The sequence below is a fragment of the Ylistrum balloti genome, unplaced genomic scaffold (assembly GCF_031769215.1).
Source record: "Ylistrum balloti isolate Yb309-2 unplaced genomic scaffold, AGI_CSIRO_Ybal_v1 Utg371076, whole genome shotgun sequence".
NCBI classification, from domain to species: domain Eukaryota; kingdom Metazoa; phylum Mollusca; class Bivalvia; order Pectinida; family Pectinidae; genus Ylistrum; species Ylistrum balloti.
This window is the reverse complement of record NW_026782594.1, coordinates 75,847-96,849: the sequence shown is the minus strand read 5'-3', so window position 1 is coordinate 96,849 and position 21,003 is coordinate 75,847. Positions and strand designations below refer to the sequence as shown.

Genomic DNA, 21,003 nt, shown 5'->3' with positions numbered 1-21,003 from the left:
CTTTCAGATTTTATTTCATGATCTCATCAGTCGTTGAGATAGCCTTATAGTGAGCGTGACGTCATGGCTTAGTATAACAGACGTTGGTACGTCGTAACTAAGTATATTCATACATTTTTCATTAAGTTCTTGTAACACAGCCCAATGAAAACATTTCTTTATTATTGAAATATACCTAACTCAAATGATTGCTTTTTATCCTGTTTACTTACAAATGTAAAGCTTCAAATGTTCACAGAAGTGAATTCCTCTTAAGTCATTCCTTTTGTTCAAGTATTGTCTCGTCTTACTATTAAATTGATTTTTGTCATTTATCAAAGTGTACATCTTTGCCAATCATAAATAGATTTCACATATCTAACATGAATAATCTATGTTTTCAGGCCAGGTAGGAGAGAGGCAGGACGCCCGGTCACAAATTAGCAAGAACATCTCTACATCTGAACTTTGATATGGTAAAAGATGGTTATTGTATGTAGTTCACATGTATATTGTATATAAATTTATGTAGACAATAAAAATACTTTCAACAAGAACTGGATTTCTTCATTTCCACTATACCACAAAACATCAGTTTAGGCTAGTCTCCACCGGATGTATTCATTTCCACTATACCACAAAACATCAGTGTAGATTTACTTTCAGATAATCCCATTCAGGATAAGATGCGAAGGTTTTCCACTATAGAGATCACGTAATTTAAAATTAGTTCCGGAAATGTATACGAAAAGTGAGTAATGAAACCCGAAGTAACATTTCTGACCATAAATTCTTGCAACTTACCTTTTAGATAGCATCTAGATGGATTTTGTTTAATATTCCATTTGTATGTTTTACTTGGTCCCTTATAGTGCCTGTTATATTTTGAAACTGAACAGAAAAAAAACAACAACAAATGAAGTGACAGGAAGTCACCCCGAATTTAGGCAATAAAAGATTGCTATTTCAATGTGTAACATAGTGACTTGTGTAAATCTAGGGATAGCTAGACAGTTACTTGTGTAAGTCTATGTATAAATAGAACAGTGTGAGGTATATATGTGTTTGGAGTTCGAGTGATTTAAAGTAAGGACATTTATCCTATCTGAAGCTAGGAGGGGATTCATAATGATATTCTAGAGCAGGGCTAGGAAGACTCCCCAGTGGTGACTGTTACATAAAATAACATTAATCGTTTTATTTGCAGTATTGTAATATTGCGCTTAAAAGTATAGCCCAGAGTAGTGAGACGTAGTATTTTGTTAATTACAGTTCAATATGGGGTGTGTGGAAGGCAGTCGTGCAGACTAAGCAGCGACGCACGTGACACACGTGAACTGTAAACAAGTACAAGTGGCGACTGGAATTCTACTTTTGCCACAGCTATTATTGGTACAACCATGCGATACAATATAAGTGCTGGGACAACGTCCAACTATCAGTGGTGATGATGGATGCAATGGCTCCTCTGCTGTTCGTCGTGGCCTTATGATAAATCTCCTTTCCACTGATCCATTTATGGTGAAAGAGACGATGGTATTCTGTGCGCGTAGTGACACATTTAACTACTGTTAGTTTGTAAACTGTACTTGTGTATTATGCACACATTTATTTACACCAGCGGAACTGTGTCACTCTAATATTATATGGATGAATAGTTAAGCTAGTTTGATAGTGTTGAATTTTCAATTCTATCTCGTTGGTATGATATTGATATTGTGGATTAGTACGTCTTTATTATCATCTGTGTTAGATAGATTTACAGTAGGCGAGGTAGGTTATATCTAATGATGGAGCTCCATAACAACCATTTCAACCTATATGGAATTCTGTACAGTATTTTCTAGTAATTGTTATTTTATTAAATTTATTATAGTCTTGTGCTGTGAAATTCTACAAACTGATTACTTGGCTGACTCGGTCTATCGTGACAAATGTCTTTATTAGTATAGAGGTGAATCTTTCTCAGATTTCACTAGTGAAGTCCTTATGGTCCATATCTGAATCCGTTTGATGTTGACACTAATAAGAAAAATCAAATGGCTGACAGGCGTTCAACACGGTCCGGTGGTAAATATTTCAAATGTTTTATGGATGATCATATCATTGTTAAGATGTTTATATCAATTCCTCAATACTGTTGTCTTAACACAGCGGCATTGGCATGGATAGCGTTTAAATGTGGATACCCTACGTCATTTCCTGATCAAAATCAATAGCGGATGTGCCCACCTCGAGCTGCAGTCGCTGCTCTAACTCTCCTTACCATTGACCCCATCAAATTGTTTATGGTACTTTGTGGGATGTTATTCCACTCCTGAAGAAGGGCCTGTGTGAGCTGAGCGAAGTTGTTTGGGACGCTGACGCGCTTCCTGAGCCTCCTGTCCAGCTCGTCCCACAAATGCTCGACCGGGGACAGATCTGGACTGTAGGGTGGCCACTACTAGGTGTAGTGTGGGAGAGCGATGACGCTACTTATACAAACAAGGGAGACAATCACGTACAATATGTATAATTTATTTACACCTACACATTACACATTTATATACATAATGTATCATTCTTCACATCCACTAACACACACACCTAAATGATGACTTCCACACAGATGAATATTTACAATGCAAATATCAATGTCACTATGAAAACCACGGCCGTCCGAAGAATCAATGTGGTGCGGTCAAGTCCTTAAGTCCTCCTAGTTGTGGAGTATGTCTTCCCGTTACTGAGCTCATATAGTATACATGTATCATGAAAAGCACCTCACTATGACGTATCTCCGCACAATGACGTCACGGAAACCTGGTTGTACCCGCGGTCCATATTACCAGCGATGGCAAAGACAACACAAGTTGTTCTGCTCCATGACAAGTTATGGTGACCACTGAAGCCGCAGCTCTTGGGTCCCTAAGTCTCCGACTCCTACTTGCTTCCGTACACTTAGGGTAGGAAGTCTGGCGAGATGAATCCGTGGAGCCAGTATGGTCTCACAAAACCACTGCTGACTGTCTTATCCACATCATATGGCTGTTCGTGGACGAGTCAAAGGCCCATCGTTGAAACCAGACATCTGTAAAATACAGATGTCATAAAGACATAGAAATACCTAATGTTTTAAACACCTTCCAAACAACAATCACAAAATGACACACCAAACACAACTATCACTCTCTATGATAACAGACATGTATGTAATACATGTACTATTAACCGCATATGTGTAAGTGTATGACATTATAACATGGTTATATAAGCGTAACAAAAGTCAAGTATGTATGCCAAAAGAAAATTAGTGTAGTTTACATGAAAGAGAACGTAATACTTTGGTTGTAATGACTTAACACTGATCAACTTCATTCTATACATATACAAGTTAAACTGACCAGTATTTCTTATACATGATAGCAAAATTAACCTTGTTGTCGACTTAGGAGAAAGCTATTTACCATTCAAAAGTACAAACAAACTATGGCAATCGCATATATGAGAAGGTAGAAATAGTATTGTTCTTACGAAATAAAAACGTAAACATGTCACGCATGATTAGCGCACACCTGTACCCTACTAGCCTAAACAATGCACGCACACTCTATACGATGTAATAATACTAAAACCCAGAAAAATAAGGAAAAATACAGGTATAGATTCAAAGATAAGAAAACTCAAGAAAGAGTCAATACTTACCCCGTTTCTTGGGTAGTTTCTGCGTAAACAATGTCTGGATTTCGGCCAGTAAAGATTGACACGTCTTATCGTAGTGACTGTCCGATTTCTCACCTGCGCGTGCCTAACGTCCCGGGTATTGGATACGGCCAATAAAATATCCGGAAAACATATTAAATACTTACGGACGAAATATGAATCGTGACACTAGGTTCTGGGACATTATTTTGGTTGAGAAAGTTACGACACACCCTAGCAACGTGCGGCCACACATTATCCTGCTGCAACGTAAGGTTTCGCGCTTGGATTAATGGAAGGCCATGAGGAATGAGGACCTGATCCCAATATCGGACGGCTGTAAGATTGCCTTGGAGGATCACGAGAAGTGTTTTCACGTCATGAGAAATCCCCGCCTAAACCATAACAGACCCTCCCCCGAATATGTCGTTTTCTTTAACGCATGCGTCAAAATATCGCTCACCGCGACGTCGATAGCAACGTTTTCGTCCATCTGACCTGTACAACGTGAACCGAGACTCATCCGTGAATAACACACGTCCCCAGCGGGCCAAGCGAAACCGATTTGGTGCATGTGCACGCAGCCATTGCATTCGACGTGGCCTTGAATTGAACTCCAGCAACCGATTTCTAACTGTTCTTGGACACACACGGCGACCATGAGTGCCTACAATATGACTTGCCGTCTCCGTCGCTGTCTGAAATCGGTTACGCGGGTGTGAGAGACGTATGCCCTGATCTTGACGTGGCGTCGTAACACATGGACGTCCGTTCCTGGGACGGTCAGCTAATCTTCCCGAGGCCCTGAGACGCCCAACTAATTGAGCTATCGTTGACTCATGGATTCCAAATTGCTGGGCGACGAGACGTTGCGATTGGCCCTGTAGAATTCGGGCAATAGCCCTACCCCTATCAACTTCGGACATTCGCGGCATGCTGCTTTTTAATCGCCTTGGAACGAAATGTGCACTGGATGTGTGCTGTTCAAAACTTGGATTTGGTATGGTTTTCAAGTTGATAGCAAAACTGAACTCGCGTTTCTTTTTTCCGCTAGTATATATCGGATGAATCTTCCTGGACATTTCAGATAAAGGTATTCATAGTCCCTAGATGTACCTGCTTGATTTTAGCATTGGCTCTTTCTAAAGCTTCATATGAAGGTTTACAATACCACTTCATTCCCAAGCTGTGGTGTTTACATGTCGCAGTTGATTCGATGTACATGGGCATGTTCCCACTATCACGATTTTAATGCATGATGTTGACAACAGACACAAATACCCACAATTTAGAAGTCAAATTCACAATTCATAAAAATTGCTTGAGACCATTTCCTTTACATCTACAGCTGATTTCTATCACTGCCAACTACAACAAAAATATAAAATGTATGTGGCAGGTGTATTCCGACAACGGCAGCACCAGTTGCAGTAAAACAAATAGATGCGTTTAATTCCTATTCGTTGCTTATCTATGACGTTACTAGGTTACCTGGAGGATGTCGCATGTGAAATAAACACTCTTGGTTTTTTTCTTGTTGCACTTTTTTCAATGGTGTCTATATAGATATCTTACATTGCTGCTACATATTCGTTGTCAGTTTCGTGGACTCTTAGTTTGAATTATGCTTGAATTGACGTGTTGGTTTTCTGTTTTACATTGTTTTTGTCAACAATAACATAAACACTGCGAGGTGAGTGTATGTTTTGCATGCCGTGTTTGTATTATGTAAGCCTCCTTGTGATACTTTCAAAGAGAAGCCTTTATAGTACTACACACTGTAGCACACTACCGAATGACCCAAGCTGAACACCCCTCCCGTTTACAAATATACTGACAATAGGCAAACCAGTCGTACCAGGACACTATTGCTAAGTGTTTAACAGACATTACTAATATCATTTTAGATGCCACTGGGCTGCAATCTTATGGTAATGTTGAAAAACTGAAATAAAGAGTGTTATTTTCCGTACTGATAAAATATTCTGAATTTCGGTTAATTGTTACTGCTGCTGTTACCAGTGTATCATATACTTATAATTAGTTATAGTCTGATGACCTTAAAAGTGTACCTGAGTGTTTATGGTCCTCTTGTCTCAGCCAGGAGGCAAAACCCAAAGCCTTTCTCACATTGTTGAACTCTCTTCTAAAGGCCAAAAGGTGAGGCATTGTCACTGAGGAGGCATAAGGAAGGTCAGCTAAGTGGGAGCGACAGAATGCCCTCTGTGTGCGTGTGTCTGTGTGTGTTAGTGTGTGTGTAAGGGTGTGTGTAAGAGTGTGTATGTTAAGGTGTGTGTAAGGGTGTGTGAAAGTGTGTATGTTATGGTCTGTGTAAGTGTGTGTTAGGGTTTGTGTAAGGATGTGTATTAGGGTGTGTGTTCGGGTGTGTGTAATTGTTTGTGTTCGGGTGTGTGTAAGGGTGTGTGAAAGTGTTTGCAAGGGTGTGTATAAGAGTGTGTGTTAGGGTGTGTGTAACGGTATGTGGGATTGTGTGTGCAAGGGTGTGTGTAAGGGTGTATGAAAGTGTGTATGTTAGAATGTGTGAAAGTGTGTGTGTTAGGGTGTGTGTAAGGGTGTGCGTTAGGGTGTGTGTAAGGGTGTGTGAGGGTGTGTATGTAAGGGTGTATGTTAGGGTGTGTACGGGTGTGTAAAAGTGTGTATGTTAGAGTGTGTATGTTAGGGTGTGTGTAAGGGTGTGTGTTAGGTTGTGTGTAAAGGTGTGTTAGGGTGTGTTAGGATGTGTGCATGGGTGTGTGTAAGGGTACACGTAAGGGTGTGTGTTAGCGTGTGTGTAAGGGTGTGTGAAAGTGTGTATTTTAGGGTGTGTGTGTTAGGTGTGTGTTCGAATGTGTGTAAGGGTGTGTTAGGGTTTGTGTTAGTGTTTAAGTGTGTGTGTAAGGGTATGTGTTATGGTGTGTGTGTGTGTGTGTGTGTGTTAGGGTGGGTGTTAGGGTGTATGCTAGGGTGTGTGTTATGGGGTTTGTGTTAGAGTGTGTCTCAGTGCGTGCGTGTTTTTTATTTCATTTTCGTATCACTCGTATACACTAACGATCTCACAAATGCACCGATATACACGGAAAATCTCACACTAACACACAGATATACACGGAATTGTGAAATTTTTGATTTTCATCTGCCCAAATTTGTAGGAAACCTGGACATAGGCGAAAAAGTACTTACTTTCAACGATAGATGTATTGACAGCTTGAAAAAAAATACTACTTTCACTTTGCTCAAAGCATAAGTATTTATATATGTACATTCTATGTTTTGCTAAACATACACCATTAAGTTTGTGCCTGTTCGTTACGTGTGAGTAACATGTATGATGTCAGAGTTTTATAAGCACTCATTGCTTTAGTATATTGGAGATATTGGTTCTAGTAATATAGTTATCTTACTTCTAGGGCAAGATGTAATTTCTAATCTAGTGAGTACTCATTGTCGTATTTTGTAACCTTTTAAGGTGTATATATAATATTTCATGGCTTATAGCTTTGTCATCAGCATACTGCCGTAAGTGTGTCTGATTGGGTTAGATGTAACCAGTATAATAAAAATATTTTAAAATGTAGCTCCAGAAAGATTTCCTGACCGATTGGAAATTATTAAGAAAATTCCTGTTCATTTTCCACAGAAATCCCTTTTGAAAGTCATGATAGTTTGTTTTGGGATATATTTTGTATTACCTTATTTTGCATCATTATTTTCCTTGCCTGTTGTTCCTATGGATGTTTGTTAAAATCCCAATTTTACTTATTTGAGTTATGTAGTGCTAAGGTTTTTTCTATCAATCATATGAATACAGGTAAAACCGCGGTATATAAATCATCATGTAAAAAAGAATAGATAGAAACATCAGTAGTCTAAAGGCCTTTTACAATCAAGATGTCTCCTTTAATACTGCTATGTGTACTTTCCATCGCCATGGCAAATGGGAATATGGAAGGAAAGCCATATGATAGGATAAAAGAACTATTTGATTATGGTGGTACATTCGAGGAGATAGGCAACCTTTATCCAAGTGGGAGCACTTCTTTGAAATAGAGTTACAGAAATGTCCATTTATATCGGAAAGACCATCACCTTGTTCCAACTGTCAATGGTACAATGAGGCTATGGTAGAAATCTTAGCTTTACACAAACAGACAGCAGTCGATGTCGGAACAATTTTGGGTGAAATTAAGACACTGTTAATTCACCACTCCTTAGTAAGAATACCAAATGTATAGAAAGAGACGATAATTTTTACCATTTTTGATATCTATACCTAAAACATTGTTCTGGACGGCCACAAGTTCAGATTTAACCAGTCACTCTAGAAATGTTGTCATGATTAGGGCAAATCAGCAGAAAATGGCTAAAGCTGCATGTCATCAAATCGATGCAGCTGCAATTAGGAATTTTGATTCAAGAATTAATAATGTTTTTCAGGGAATAACAATCATGAAGCTATTGACAGATTAGGTGAAAGGTTTAATAACTCCCTAATATCTAGTCAGGTAGCTCAAGCTATGTTATTAGCAGCAATGACCAAACAAACTCGTTAATCATCAAGAATATTGACTAGGGTGTTTAGCAACAATGCAAGGAAAGTTGTCTCCATTGCTTATACCACATCACACAATAAGTAGTATTTTGTCTGACATACATAGTTATGTTCAGCCACATGGACTTTACTTAACTCATTCTCACCCATCATTCTATTACTAGCATGCAAAGTTCACTATTTTCGTAGATTTTCAAACATTATGATTTCAGTACGGTTTCCAGTTACCACTATTACATTGCAACTTTATAAAGCCACTACATTGCCAATTCCCCTTAATGAAACCACAAGTCATGGCACACAACTACAAAGCGCAGAAGATCGGTAGTTATTATCTGAAGATGTCAAATTGTTTAAATCAGTATATTCTTAAGATTTACGGTCCTGTTCACAAAAGTCACCATATTTGGCACTGTGATCAACATTTTATTTTAATAAATGATACACATAAGTCATGCTTATTCTGTCGTTTTCATGGAAAGAAGACATATATTGATGCTTATTCTGTTTTTCATTTTGTATATATTGTAGATAGTATTCAACCCACTATATTTCAACTTTATCACAGTCATTTGGTCTTGTGTAACGTTTCAGATATTACCCTTAATTGGGAGGACAGTAAAAGAGTTGAAAAATGTTGTTCCTTTAGTATTATAGCTGTTCTATGCAAGTGTTCTCTTTCAAGTTTTTCCAAGTATTTAGATCCATACTGGAATAGATGTAGCAGCAACAAAACTGATGTTATTTCTAAATTTCATGGAGTTAACCTAATACTTCTTCAGCAATTTTTAGAAATTCCCCCTTGAAAGATATAACACTTAATACAGCTTTTTCACAATCATTAGACATTCAATTACCACATTTTAAGCTTTTTACACACAATTTCACAAATGTTATAGCATCCAAACAAAAAGCCAAGCTAGATTTGAAGAAGGTTGCAATAGCTGCAAAAGAAAATAAGGTCATTTTTCAAAGATTATCAGAATCTATGTTGGATTATCAATCTAACTTGTCTCAGGGTATAGATTTTCCAACAATTCTCTCTAATGTTTAAACAACATTAGCTCTTATTAGCTTACTAGCTTTTGCATTCCTATTCCATAAGTACAGAGCTTTAATTACAATTATAGCACTGCTTTCGAAACCTAACAACGTACACAACTTCCACCAGATTTTCATTATACTACAGTTACTACTACTACAACCTAAATCAACTTAACACCACATGTCTACTCAACTTCAGACGAACTTAGTACTTTATCAGTTATTATTATGTTCATTTATATTCTTTCCAAGTTTTTAAAGAAAAGATTAGTTCAAGCTAGTTCTAGAACTCATGACACGGTTCTGATACCAGTGGTCAGTCTACCACATAAATCTTTCAAAACTCAACGAACCTCAAAATCGCCCCATCATGCACATCTACCCTTTGTAGTAATGAAATTGAGCAAGTTTCATGAAAATCTGATGATTAGTTTAGGAGGAGTTGCGTTCACAAGAAAAGGACGTACGGACGGACGTACGGACAGAGGAAGAAGATGACGCCAATATACGACCGCCCCGGCGGCATATAAAAAACAAAAAACTAAAATTTGCAGAGATTATCCGAAATCTCTTGTAAATTTCCATGTTTTGTTGTATGATTGAATGGACATGTTAACATATTTTTGCAATACTCTCGTACAATTTTCTTTATTGTATTTTATTCAAATTTTCACAATTTGAACGAAAAGTTTTACATGTGAATTCCTTTTCTTAGTAGGGAGGAAAATCTATCACTCCTTTTATTACAGTTATTTGTATCAATCAAAGAAACTGGTAGTCACCTATATGTAGTTACTTGTCGACACCACTGGATGTCTCAATACGCTATAATGAAACTAGGCGTTATTTTAGGCTTTACGTTTACGTCGGATTTGACGTAGAGGAAATTATGACATGTACATGACGATTGTCATGCGCAGTAAATTATCCGTTAATAGCGGAGCGGATATTTAAATCTTTATTAGCTAAGGTATCGTAAATCGTAATTTCATTGGACAATGGAAATTCTCACCATTTTGGGGTACACTAGGGTTTCCAAGGTTGAGTTGCGTCACTCCGAACGCAGCACTCAACAAATAAAGAATAACATCATAATATTGGAAACTTAAAGATGTCTCTTCTTGTATACTTCAGGTGAGTCAAGTTTACTTTTCTTACAAATGTATATATATATTTTTTTATTATTGAGTCTCAAGTTAAAATAAATTTTATTCTTCAATATGTGTATGTAAATAATGATCGGAAATTCTAATCCTATCCAGAATTATTCTTATATGAATTTGTTGTACTTCTGGATCAATGGTCGCGACGGTTAAGAACTTCTGAATTGTCTAGTACATTTTTTTCTTTAAAAAAATTCCGTAAACATCGGCGAGGTAGCCCAGAAAGTCGGTCAGTCCATTCACTCATGTATTGTACTGCCTGGCTTACACGTATACATAATCAGGGCCGACACAGTTCAGCGCGCGGTGTGCGACTGCCAGTCGTTGCTCTGTTTAGCTGTTATACTCAATTGAGAGTTCTGGAGGACAGTAGATGTTATGATTGGTGTTACATTGCGTGTGTGATTGGAGACCAATTTAATTGAATAGCCCACTGACGTTAAGAAAACTCTGTGTGATTAGTGAGTGTTTCGCACATATGTAAACATGGCGGCATGCGGACTGTCATCACATCGGTTTGAAAGACCAAGGTAAGTTTATAAAGTTGCTAATGATAAAAAAGAACAATGTGTTATGTGAATGGCTTCACGTTTTGACATAAAACTACTTCAAAAGGCGGCATAGCCAAGCAAGACAGCAACGTAGAGTTTTTAACGGTATTATCCTGGGAGGTAAGGTGGGTTGCTAAGATAAACTTGAATTACAGGCTTCTGTAAACAATCGACTTGTATCCAATAGATATATCACTTTATGTACTTTAATTTTTCTTTGATTGAATCATTTCTCACTTGGTAGCTGCCGTTTGAACCGTATTTTGGTAGGCTTATCGTGGTATCATGGTGAAATGTAAGCTTGAAAATGATAGTAACACTCCATCAAAACTTGCTAAGCTGTCACTTTTCGGATTTAAGTCTAGTTCTAGTGCAGATAGGGTTATTGATACAGCTCCTGACGTAGAAACTACTAGAGATACCCTTCTACACCATCAGGGCATAAAGTCCAGGACAACTGGAAATTTGGTAGATTTAGGTTAAGTGATGAACAATCAACAAAGCTCATGTTTTGTACCATTTTGTGCGAGGTTCAGGTTAGGAATACCTTTACTATAGGATGCAGTATTCTGTAGAAGCATCAGGTTATCAAACATGAAGAAACTAAAGGTACAGTAATACATGTAGATATCAACTGCGTTTTAGCAAAATGTTTCTGTATATCAATTTAAAATGAAATATTTATAAATATTGTGTTATAGTCAACAATATTACAGTATACAAATCTTAAGTTAACATAATAATAGTCATTGGAGTCATATCTTAGATTAATAACTAACGCTGCCTATACTATTGTTTACATTTTTCATTATATTACAGGCGACAACAGCCATGGAGCTGCCATAAGAAGGGAGGGAAACAATATGGACAAGAGAAGCTGCTGTGTCCAAATCCAAGAATGCTGTTATATCAGCCCTGAGTCCGTTTTGCATTTTTTAAATGAACTTTCTAATGCAGTTGTTCAAAGGTTACATCAACTCTGCATAACACAGGTATGTTTAACTTTTACTACATCTGGAAATAATACCCCTATTCTTCAACAATTACTTCAGTCTTGCCACAATCATTCTCTTAAAGATTATAATGACAAACATCAAAACATGTAAATATCAGTTATCTATGTATTTATTTGGGTTTTTTTTATATATATATAATTTTTTTTTTTTTTTTTTTTGGCGGGGGGGGTGGGCTGGTTATTGAAAGCAGTTTCATAGTGAAAATATCATCTCAATTTGAACATTATTATATCTCCAATCTTTACATAAAGGTACATTTTTTTCTTAATTCAGGGCTACAGTCAACTCCATGACCTTGTTGTAGACAAGCACACTAGCTACACTCACAACAGCAGTATCCAGGACCTCCAGCAGTCCCTTTTTTAGGTATTAAAGGATAGGTTAGTCAGTCAGGTTAAGGATTCCAGGGTGTAAAGTTTGATGGTAGATGGGTCCATATATATTTCTGTTCACCAGAATATGATAGTGTATGTTAGGTTTTGGAGTCTGGTTTGTGGTAGTTAGCGCCAACAACTAGTTTTTTTGGCATACGTCAGTTGCATATGCACGATATATTACCAGTCAGTGGTTAGATTTGTTAGAGTCTAACGATATTATGGTTGAATGGCTAGTTGGTGTTACTACTGATGGGGCATCCGTCATGACAGGGTGTAAGTCAGGTGTGGTCACTAGGCTTAGAGAGGTTAGCCCAGGTCTGCTTGTTACACATTGCATAGCTCATAAGCAAGCATTAGGTTGTGGTGGTGCAGCAGATAAGGTTAGATACTTGGTCAAGTTTCAGTAGGTGTTCAATTCTATGTACACGTATTTTGAGAATTCAACAAAAAATGGCTAGGCTAGAGACGTTTCAGGCAGTATTAGAAAGGAGTAAGGGTAGTAGATTGAAGCAGGTGTTCCATACTAGATGACTCAGTTTCGATGGCAGTATTCAGGCAGTTGTTGAGAACTATCCAAGCATTGTTAGTGTTTCTCTTGAGGATCAGAGTGCTAAAGTTCTGTCTTTGCACAAGGCTATCAGATGCCACAAGTTCTTGTATGTTGTACATTTCCTGTCGGATGTTCTTCCTCAGTTGGTTAGGTTGTGCAAGATGTTACAAAGGTCACAGATAGATTTTACAGAGGTGAACCCCTTGAGTTAACTGTTCGGGTCATAGAGAAGCTGTCAAGCAATAGATCAGGTGAAAACAAGGCATGTTTTTTAGTCAGTTTCAAGGGTCACCTCAGGTAGATAGTTCAGGGTTAGTGTAACCCCTCAGCTCTTTAGTGATGAGACGACTCAAAAGTTTGGTACTTCCATTTAATCAATAATTAAGAAAACCTACAACATAATAAATACGAAACTAAGGAACTTACTTTCACTTTCGTTGTAGGGACACATGATATACATTTAACTGTCGCGACAATATAAATTGGTTTGGAATATTTGATTATTTCCTAAGACTTACCAGAGACCCATGAGGTACGTGGCACAGCTGTCTCTAAGAGTCTTGATCATGATCGTCCAGCAGTCAGATGGAAAGTGACTGGTAGTGGACGTGAACAGGGCTTTGGTATGTGTGCAGGGTGGCGTGAGTACGTAAATACCCGTGCAACATACACTCTTCATACAAACTTTGTACTAGTTATGACACGAGCACAGGACAGATATTATGTACGTAAACATAAATAGCTTAGTGCATTGAGTACATTGAGTACACCCTGTTACATATTCCCCCACTTTCCTGAATGGCACCCGACATTCCAATTGGTAAACCCAGTATAACTTAGAGGGAATCCATAAATTAAGGAACTTGTACACAATTTTATCACATATAGGATAAATAGTGCATAGCATCATTGCACTAGTAACAATGAAGTTCAGGTGAAGTTCAACTCCTGATACCAAAATAAGGCATCCATTATATTCAAAATATAATAACTAGTCTATTTTACAATAGAAAAGGAGATTTGGGGACAGGAGTGGATATAGCCAAATCGAATTGATCGATTGGACCCACTCCATTTCCTACCGGAAGTCAAACCTAATGATTGTCAAACAAAGTAAAACAATATACTAATAAAAACAACAAAGAACAGATAACGACATAACTCACTGCTGGAGTGGTTGGGGAACCCCCTACCTACTCGCAGGAGAACATTCTACATTGTCCCTTGCTATGCAAGCGCAAAAATAAAACAATATTCATTAAAAACTGGATAAACTGGATTTGAAACAGTAAAATCATATCACAGACTAGATCACACAAATATTTCATGTTCACCAGATCTCATCAGCTCTGCCTGTTGAGAATAGGCCCACTGACCATACCTATCAGGTGGTTTACGTGTCCTGGTGGACCTCCGGAATGGTGGGTCAGGTGACTGATCCCTGACGGGGTCTTCAACCTCGGGGTTACCCACATTAGAGGCAGAATGGTCACCGCTATGACCAGTACAGGACAGATATTATGTGCGTAAACATAAATAGCTTAGTGCATTGAGTACATTGAGTACACCCTGTTACATTAGTAACATTAGGTTTACATACAATGGGGATACTTTTGTGTTTTGTCAGCCCAGTTTGATCCTTTTTCAGTTGCTGGTCACAATGAGGTGATAGAAGATTCAGTAGAAATAGCAGCCAGGTACTTAGGCACAGTTGTAGGATCAGGGTCCCTGGTTCCAGGTGTCAGACAGACGTTTCACAGTTTTCTGGAATAAGCTAAGATGCAAGTGTTAGGAAATAGGAAGATGTTTAGCAAGGTCCAGGATGTAGTTCAGTTGACGTTTAGACATAGAGATAGCTGTCAAGTTGTAACAGGGGCTGCTGAGAGGCTCCTAGTTACTCCAGTGTAAAACGTTGGAGTGTGAATGAGGTTTTAGTCGCCAGAACCGCATAAAAAATGATTTTAGGAACAGCCTCTGCATCCGGAACCTAGAAAACCTGATGAGGATCTCAATTAATAACAAAACTGATATCAGCTATGATGAGGCATTCAACCACTGGAGTGCCAGCAAGAGGAGGAGGATAGTCTTTCCTTCAAAAGGACAGTGATTTAACCTTGTCTACTGTAACATAGTATTTGTTATTACTCATCTTCAGACATTTTCTTCAATGAGATCATTCTCTTTTGGTTTTATAGTGTTATTTATTGATGCTATTTATTGCTGCTTTGAAATAAATGTTTGAAATTTTATCTTTTGTGGTTTTATATTTTACCTAATTTCAAGACATTCATTTCAACAACAAAAACATACATAATATAAATATGTATACGGTAATTGAATTACATTATGTATAGTGAATTAATTTGATTTGTAAGAGTACTGCATTACCATTTCGGGATGTTATAGCGTCCGACGATCACCAATATACCAAGACTATTGTTTGAAAAAATTGGCTACTAAAAAGCACCCCTGGTTATCTTTTGGCTACTGCATTTTTAGGTCCAGGGTGAGCCCTGAGAAGAATACAAATGTCTTATTTTTACAAGAAGTTGACTCAAGAAACACTCGTTATGAAATTTAAGGGAGTATATGATTCGAAATAATGTTTTAATTTCTGTTAAAAGTAACTATACAATTGGTCACCCAAGAACGAGCCACAGGCTGGTGATCGGACTGAGCGTGTAAATTCTGTACTGTAAAGTGTAACGTACTAAACGATTCTAGATAGGCCTGTGTGTTTGATATCATCTAAGCGTTGTGAGTCACTCTGAGCCCAGCACTCAACAAATACGAATAATATTGGAAACTTCAAGAAGTCTTCTTGTATACTTCAGTTCAGCCTCTTCAGAATTACCGACTGGATACAGAATGCCGGATGGTGATCATATACCGGATTAAACCAACAGATTTAACTTGACAACCCGGCCAAACATGCCGTCGCAATTTGTACACAACAGAACATTTATTCACCTTCAACACAGGAGAGTTCAATATACAGTTTATGCGTATAGTCACTAAAGAGTTATGTCCCTTTAACTGTTTATATACTATATTATTATTATTACTACATTCTTAACGGCCCCTCAACTATATAGGAGATACCACACCGACAAAACCTTTGTAACAGAACCAACATTTTGTTACATACTATACTGACACTTAAAAAATCCAACAAATGATAGAGTAGGGGTAGGAGGTTTTTCTTCTGCCGACAACACAACCATATCAGTTAGAATATCAGACAATTGCTATGTTTACTCCAGTGAGTTGATAGCTATAGGCTTGACATTAAGGCTTATTCGTCAAACAAAACCAGACAGCGCTGTTATTTTATCCGACTGTCTTTCAGCCTTACAATCTATAGAAACTGGAAACAGCTGGAGACCCGTCACACTAAATTCGATCCTGTGCTTGTTACACCTTTTAAAACAACAGGGGATCACTGAAGAGTTTGCATACATCCCACCCCATGTAAATATCCACGGTAATGAAAAAGACAAATTACATAAGGAATCTTTAGATCATGACGTCATCAACGTCAATCAAACGGAAGCCTACTCACTGATCAACAAAGCAATATAATTCAAATGGAATCCAATTTGGAAAGACCAAAGCAGCTTTAACAATCTGAGACAAATTATAGAAAAACAAAACAGAACATCAAATATATACCGTTCTGATAAAACGGAAGATAAAATTATAACACGATTAAATGGTTTTTAGACATGTAATGTTACGATAAAAAACATTCTCGAGTAGACAGAAGGTCAATGCATTCCAATAAGAATGTTTAACGGTGAATGGCTCATCACATCCTATGCACCAAGGATTATCTTCCCCTTTCAACACATATGAATGTGTAAGGTATGAATGACCCATCCGAAGATGGGCAAGAACAACGTCGTCTCGATGGTTGTCTCTATAGCCTGGAGACCATTCACTGATAACAGGTATTACGGGGTGCTATTTGTTTTTGGTATATGTATTCCATTCCTGAAACTTAAATTGTTCCTTACAAAGCATCAAGCTGATTCCTGACAATTTTGTATGGATAACAATCTTGTGTCAGACTAGACAATTGTTGTATAATAAAAGGCGGTACTGGGAGGTAGAAGCAATTCGGTAAGAATATATTTTAATAGAAACATTATGTTTTACACAAATAGAAAATAAAGCCTCAGTACTTTTTTTAATCAGGGAATATTGTACAAGTTTAAATAATTATATTTGTTTTCTTCTCATAGTGGTATCCACACATTTTTTCACAATTTTCTTGGATGATTTCCATTAGAAAAAAGGCACAGTTATTGCCATAGATGAACAAAGTGTAGTAACCATTAATGTAGTGCTAGAAACCAGGGAGTTGACTCGGTAAACATGGCTGAAATAATTGTACCTTAAAGCAATCAAGTTGAAATTAAAACTTTGAAAGAAAATGATAGAGATTTATTTGCAGAAAAAGATATTGAGTTATGTCATACAGATACAGTTAAGATGAAAATTGATACAGGTGACAATAGGCCAATTAAACTTAGACCCTATAGGGCACCACTGACTCAGAGGCAGTTATTGACAAGACAGTTGACGACTTGTTACAAGCAGGAATAATTAGTAGATCTAAATCACCATGGGCATTTTCGAAAAAATTACAAAACCAAACTCATACTCATTGCCATTGATAGATGACATTTTAGCTTTATTTGGGTAATGCAAAATATTTCACAACGCTAGACTTAAAGTCATGGTATTGGCAAATTTTGGTGGAAGACGACGACGAAGAAAAGACAGCATTTGCTTGTCAATAGGGATTATTTCAATTTAATATAATGCCATTTGGGTTGTCAAATGCACCAGCTGTATTTCAAGAACTTATGTCTGAAGTTTTACAGGATTTAGACCAATTTGCTATAGCTTATTTAGATGACATTTTAAATTATTCAGCAACAACACTCTTGAAACACAAATTGAATTTGAAATTGAAAAAGTGTATATTTTTCGAAACAGTGACAAAATATCGTGGATTATCGTTGATCAGAATGGCATACAGCCAGATCCAGTTAAAGCTGTTCGAGAAATGGTAGATCCAAATTAAGTTAAAGAAGTAAAAGATTTTATTGGAATGTGTAGTTATTACTGAGGATTTATACCAAACTTCTCCAAAATGGCAAAACCGTTAATTACTCTGACAAAGAAATATGCCATATCTAACTGGACTCATAGTTGTCAATCAGCCTTTGATCAATTAAAAATGATCTAACAGTAGTTCCACTCCTAGCTTATCCTGATATAACTAAACCGTACGTGTTATACACAGACGCTAGTGATATTTGCATTGGAGCATGTCTGACTCAACCATGTGAAGAAGGGCAGAACATATTACCTAATGTTAGGAATGAGAAGACATTATACTATTTGTCTCATAAACTATCAGACACACAAACTAGATGGTCTACCATAGAAAAAAGCATTTGCGAATCATTATGCACTATAAGAAATAGACCAATTTTTGCACAATGCTGAGTTTGTTAGAGTCATTAATGCAAAATAAGAAAATCCAACTTTGGGCCTTAGGTAAAGCGGGATATAACTGTACATACGTGTGCAGATTTGTTATCAAGATCCCCTCTTAAGGAAAACAGACCGAGTGAAGATTTGACACCAGATCCTAGTGATAAGGCTTTGGAAATAAATGCATTAAATTCAAATAAATTCAATACAAAAACTTTGCTACTTGTGAATTTGGTAAACCTGTAATGACAATGCCAGACATAGATATGCTAAAGCCAGGATAATTAGACATGTTCGTAGAACAAGAGAAATATGCTGATCTTCAAGAGTTAAGGAAACAGGTGAAAGAAAATAAAGTAAGCAAGACAATAGAGAGCAAGTACTTGCAGAAAATGTTAGTGTTATGAAAGTGACTTTAGAAACACCGAATATTAGTCATGTAACAACTTCTTATTACCACCAATACAGTAACGCTAACGTTGAAAGTTTTCACAAAACTTTCAATGATGTTTTGGAAAAGAAATTTAAAAAATGACACGACCACCTGGAACGTGTATCTAAATCAAACTTTGGCGGCAGTTCTATTCAATATAAATGAATCAGCAAAATTCTCTCCATTCTATTTATCGTACAACCGTAATGTTGTACGTTCAATTGACAACTTCCTTCAGTCACGTCGTGAGTATTTTGGGAAGGGGCCTCACATGATTGCATTAGAAAAAACAACACCAATCATGCACCCTAGTGCACAGATATATGAAGAGATCTAATGGAAAACAGGCGAAATATGCAGATCGGAATAGTAAAGAAATTAAATTTCAGGTAGGAGACCCCCTGTATATAAAGAATCATTTAAGGAAAAATAAGCTGCAAGATAAATGGCGCCCATACTATAGAATAGTTGAACAAAGGACCTTAGTGTCCTATAGTGTCAGTAGCTAGATGGTATTACTACAAAATCATATGCTGTACACTTGAGATTAGCTAATATAGATGAATGGGGGATACCATCAGGTACATCCACCTGCCCAATTAGAAAACCACAGTTAGTAGTACAACCAAAAGATGGTTCTGATTCAGAGACTAGATCAGATGATGCTGAGCTACCAACCCTTGAAAGAATAGCACAGAGATTCCGTCAAGGAAGAGATAATTCATGAGATGAAGATGATATTCCTTTAATGGAGTTATCAAAATGTTTAAAGATAGAAAAAAAAACTAGATAAGAGTTGCAGGGACATGGTAGTTCATGTAGCAGTTGATGAAGAAATTTATTTATTTATTTATTTTTTTTTTTTTTTTGTTAAATTAGTGTTTAACATGTTAATAATAGAAAGTTAACCGAGTGAAAGAAAGAACTCTCTCGTAACCAATTGTGCAATACCGTATGTGAGATTCAATCTCTTGCTCAATAACAGAGTGTTTAAAAAGTATATTATGATTTAATTGTGATAAGGATTAATGACAAATTAAGAACAGGCAAAGAAAAATTAAAAAAATAATCCTTAGAGTAAAACACAAATGTACAAAATAAGTAAGGTTGAACAATTAATTTATATATAGATTTTGAAGAACTGAACGCATCAATTTGAATTCGTATGAGAATGAAAAGGGTCAGGTAAGCTAATCTCTTTGCTGAGTTACGTAATGGTGTCGGCTGAAGCTGAGGATGAGAGAACATCTTTAGAAAAATTACCTCTACACCAACCAATTGATATTAACAACAATCCATGACGCTAATCAAGGAGAAAACTACGGACAATTCAGTATTGAAAACACTGACAGTTTAAGAAGGACAGAGAATGTTTTCAATGTAATTAATCGAGAGTTGTACGAACATTCCATCCGGATGTAAGAAGTGGATTTTTATAAGGATGAAGTTCTTAAGATCATTTTTCTGACGGGAAGTAGTACTACGGGATAGGAAGTAGTTAACGCTGTTTTCCAAGCAACGAGAGACTAACATGTGTTGTTACACATGAACATGTACATTTACGTGTACCTGACAAGAGTACACATGATTGGGAACAGTTTTTATATTAAACGGAAGAGGATCCGAAAACCAATTTCTCTGACCAGGAAGAGAAATATAAAGACTAGTGTGTTGTTTAAATTAAAGACAATAGTATAGTGTTATCATCAATAATAAGATTTGTAGAGGGGAGACGTCTTACGTTAAAAGTGAATCTTAATCTAGGAAGTAATTTACATGTTACTCAATTGATACATTTTAAAAACATATTTTTTCGATATTACTCAGATTCATAAGTCAGTTATCTTTGACTGACTGGTTGATTTATTTTATCAATACGTAATATTGGGTAGACCGTGCCACAGACTAAACTCTGACACTTGCATTTCTCCAGGTTAACAGGTATTAAACAGTCTAATGAACTGAAGTCCACCCTGATAAGAAATTCAACCAATGGGGAATAAGATCGTGGCATTTCCTTGATAAGATCTTATAGAGTATGGATAAATGATGGGAGTTCTAGGTATGATAGGGAGCTCTATGGACAGATGGGGAGATAGCTCAGAGCCCAATGGACAGTTCTGATACGCGACAACGCGAAGTACTAGTGTAA

The 21,003-nt window shown here is 37.0% G+C and overlaps 1 long non-coding RNA gene across 1 annotated transcript; it reads left to right on the top strand.

Annotated features, from left to right (window-relative positions):
- LOC132560548 (uncharacterized) lies at positions 1 to 2,044 on the top strand. Its single transcript, XR_009554662.1, has 3 exons — positions 1 to 86; positions 384 to 455; positions 1,252 to 2,044. It is a non-coding gene; the product is annotated as an uncharacterized LOC132560548 (long non-coding RNA).
- The last annotated feature ends 18,959 nt before the right edge of the window (positions 2,045 to 21,003 follow it).